Consider the following 4,119-nt stretch of genomic DNA (forward strand, 5'->3'; position numbering starts at 1 on the left):
ATCAATGGAAACAGAACAAAAAGAATGGGAATAATGAGAATGCTAACACATTGTGACAATTGCAACCAACGTCATGGAACAATTTGTAAAAAAATTGTTAAATTGGAACCTCATTTGCTCGTGTAAACTTTCAGCTAAAACATGAAATATATTTTTTAATGTTTATAGAGCATGATTCTACTCTGACACAGACGAGGTCTCCATGAGTCTGAATCAAATTGATGACAAGTGGTTTATTAGACCTTTTGTGTTTATGCGTCAGAAATAACACATTGTCATGATTTTTGATTCAGGGTAAGCAATTTGTCTGGAATTCCTGGTTAATGCACATTTGAATCCGCTTCTATTTTAGTCCAGACGACATAGTGAGACATCATTTTCAAATTTCCAAATGTTATCCTCAAATATTTTAGACAGTGTGGTGGCAGAACAGAGGGGTCTTATTAAATATTGGCTAGGATGTTCACCTGATCAGATCTGGAGGCTCAATCCTATTCAAAAACCCATATCTTATACACCAACAGTAAAATCTGCCCTAGACCTTGAGAGCTTTGATCCTGAATTTTTCACTTTATTAATCACTTGCATGTGAGAAGCTGACAACCAATAACATTCTCTCTTGACAGTAGTGTTTAGATGAACTGTTCATTAAACATTTGGCCCAGGAATTATGACTGGCATGCTGGTTTGAAAGACATATTTTGACAAACGTTTTATTGGGGAGATTCATGCATCACCCATGTCCACACGCATTGATTTATTCCTTGTCAAAACATTCACTTGCCAACACGTAGTCACAGGCTTCACTGGGTTAAGGTGTATTTATCTACTCTAGAAAAATAAGCACTTCCCTAAAATTGTTCTGGGAAGAAAATGCTAAACATGGGGTAATCACCTACTGACATCTACTTTGACACTCACGTTGAGTTGCGTATTGTGTATGGTCGTGTTAATTTAGACAAGTCAGCCTGGAATAATTAGGCCTCTTTACTCACTTTACTCATTGGAAACTCTATGGAGTAGTTCTACAGGGTCGCTATGAGTCAGATTCGACTCAACAGCAGTGGGTAGTGGTTTACTCACTTAAGGAAAAACACATTCCTTACAAAAGCCCTCACTTTAAATGAGAAAATGAAATTAGCCTCACTACTTGCTTTTAGAATATTTGCATCATCTTAAGGACGTTTCATTGTTTCTCTTTTGATTTGTTTTTTCTATTTCCACAACAATGCAGCAAGTCAAATTTTTGTTTTTCTGAAATTTAGCCCTTGGCCCCAAAATAATTTAAGGTGTAGAAAAATTTTTGAAAAGCAAGATTAAAAAGAAAAGTACCTTTCTTTATAAACCCAAAAACCAAACTTGTTGCCTTTGACTTAGGTTGCCAGACCTTATCTCCTATGGTGTCACTGGGTAGATTCAAACTGCCTACCTTTTGCATAGTAGCTGAGTTCATTTTTCTCCATCCAGGGGACCCTTCTCACACTGCAGACTTACTCTAGTGGTAAAATTGTTGTTCACAATAAGCTCCCATAGGTAGTACTGTTTCTGGAAAGACGATCTTTTTATTTGATCTGTTAGTTTTTAAATACTAGTTTTTGAATAGTAGACCATTTTCAGGAAAGTTGGTGGCTGGGCCAAAAAATTATGTCAACCAGCCATCACAATGAAAGGTAAATCAATTGACTGAAATGCCAACTAGCAGGGTTTAGTTCATATCATTATAGCATGGCCCCCATCATCTCCATGTGCAACTTGTTAGATCTAATTGTGTTGAAGGGACCGTTATTCACAGTTAATCTAAAAGAGCTGAGTCAATGGAGCATCCCACTAAGCACTTTTCACCTGTTTCTGACTCTTAGGGCTTGATTTCAGGATGTAGACATAAAGATGAACAACATTTAAAAAAAATAAGAAAAGGAAAAAGAAAAGAGAACCTAAGACTGATACACCCGCTTAGAATTTCAGAAGTCAGAGATGTATTGCAGTGTTTAGTCTTCTAGGAAAAGCATTCTTCTTCACTTTGTTCCAAAATGTGGGAGTGGAGAATCAACATTAGACTAAGATCATGCCAGCTTTGTAAATGAGTAATTCCATAGCTCTTACTGCTGGAAAACTTTGAAGCACTAAGGTTAACTGAAGCAAGTAATTCTATTACGAGTTTTATCTGTCAACCTGTATTACCAAAAAAAAAAAAAAAAAGGCCATAGAATAAGTTACTCTATCCCCTCACCTCTTTGTCCAAAGTCTGAATTTCCGTTTCTTGGAAAGCATTCCATTCTCTTATTTCTCATATTTCCAAGTCTGCCCATCAGCCCTTTCTATGTACTGTGACTCCACCTCTCATTAACTCATGAATGGAGCCTTCTCCTCCTTCTGCATCTTAGCTGTTGTTATCAAAAACCTTACAATGAGCCAGCATTTCCTATTTATATCACTCAGCATAGTTATACCTTTCAACACATTACCAACACCTCTGTCCATTGCCTGTCTGTAAATGAAAATATATTCACATCTTTTCTGTTGAAAGTGTGCAAGACAAAAGAGATGTTCCTGGAAAGAAAGAAATCAAGTAAAATCACAACTCTTTCTTTTGTTAGCTGCCTCAAAAAAAAAAAAAAAAAAAATTTTTTTTTTTTTGGGCTACCTTATTTTCTTCCTATAAGATTTGAATGTGTTGTATGAAAGGAGAGAAGGTTAGCACTCCCCTTGACAAGGATGGGAGAAGCCCTCTGGCCTTACAACATGCATACAGTTGAGGCATTGCCACCTACTTTGTGGCATCTAACCACTGTTTTTGGAGCCCCGGTGGCACAGTGGTTAAGAGCTATGGCTACTAACTAAAAGGTCAGCAGTTCGAATCCTCAAGCCGCTCTTGGAAACCCTATGGGGCACTTCTATTCTGTCTTATAGGGTCACTATGATTCAGAACTGACTCGACGGCACCTAAGAACAACAAGATTTAAATAAGCTTAAACCCAAAACCCATTGCGGTAGAGTCGATTCCAACTTACAGCGACCTTGTAGGACAGAGTAGAACTGCCCCATAGAGTTTCCAAGGAGCACCTGGTGGATTTGAACTGCCGACTTTTTGGTTAGCAGCCATGACATGTAACCACTACGCCACTAGGATTTCCATCAGTATATTTCAATTACCGAAAATCTTTATCCCTTTCATAAGTATTTCTTTTTTTATTTTGTTAACATCTTCATCCTTGCTGTCTTTTGGGGGTCTGTTTCTTGGTTTAGCCTAATTATAAGTTAAAAATCCACCTTTCAGCAATTTGTGCTTTCATGATTATCTCTTTATTCTTCACTCAACTTCCTTTGCTTATGTATTCTCAACAAACTATTGGTAATTTTATATCACTTTTTGGATAGCAGTCAGCATCCAATTCACACTGGCTCTAACTTTCTGAATAATTCTCAAATTCCCTTTTCAATTTTGACCAGAGCTGTTTGAAAATGTTGACAGAAGTTTTAGCCCAGGAGCAATAGTCATTAATAGTCAATAACTCAAAATTGAACAAATATTTGTTGTCCACTGTGCCAACCTTTATGACAGATGCTGAGCATGTGATAAATAACATAGAAGATGGATTCTTTGCAATGAGGGAGCCCACAACCTTCACGTAAAAACAACCCTAGTAGATACCCTTAAAAATCATAAACATGCCCTATCTGTTATCATGATGAAAAATAATATTTAAAGATAAATATCAGCTCTTTAATATTTCATTAAGTGAAATTACACCTTGTAGAAGCAACTTCTATGGAGAAATATGTCTTCTAAGATTTTTATTTTACATGGATACATCTGTGTTGTATCAGTAGGGTGTTCCTGCATATTTCCCTCCCGTAATGAGCCCTTTAGGCCCTCAAGTCCAAAGGGTTCTAGTGATCTGAAAAAAAATTTTTTTTTAATTCTATAAGACCACTATATAAGAACTGGAGAAATAGTTCAAACAGAGAAGAAAATATTCTTTGGTGGTTATGAGAGGGGGGAGAGAGAGAGGGAGAAACAGGGGTATTCACTAATTAGATAGTAAAAAAAAAAAAAAAGTAGATGTTTTATTTTAGGTGAAGGAAAAGACAATACACAATACAGGAGAGGTCAATACA

At 36.6% G+C, this 4,119-nt stretch overlaps 1 non-coding gene across 1 annotated transcript; it reads left to right on the plus strand.

Annotated features, from left to right (window-relative positions):
• Positions 1-2,671: 2,671 nt before the first annotated feature.
• Positions 2,672-2,797, plus strand: LOC126074176 (U6atac minor spliceosomal RNA). The gene has a single exon (XR_007516978.1). It is a non-coding gene; the product is annotated as a U6atac minor spliceosomal RNA (small nuclear RNA).
• The last annotated feature ends 1,322 nt before the right edge of the window (positions 2,798-4,119 follow it).

This window comes from Elephas maximus, chromosome 3 (assembly GCF_024166365.1).
Source record: "Elephas maximus indicus isolate mEleMax1 chromosome 3, mEleMax1 primary haplotype, whole genome shotgun sequence".
In the NCBI taxonomy this organism is placed as follows: domain Eukaryota; kingdom Metazoa; phylum Chordata; class Mammalia; order Proboscidea; family Elephantidae; genus Elephas; species Elephas maximus.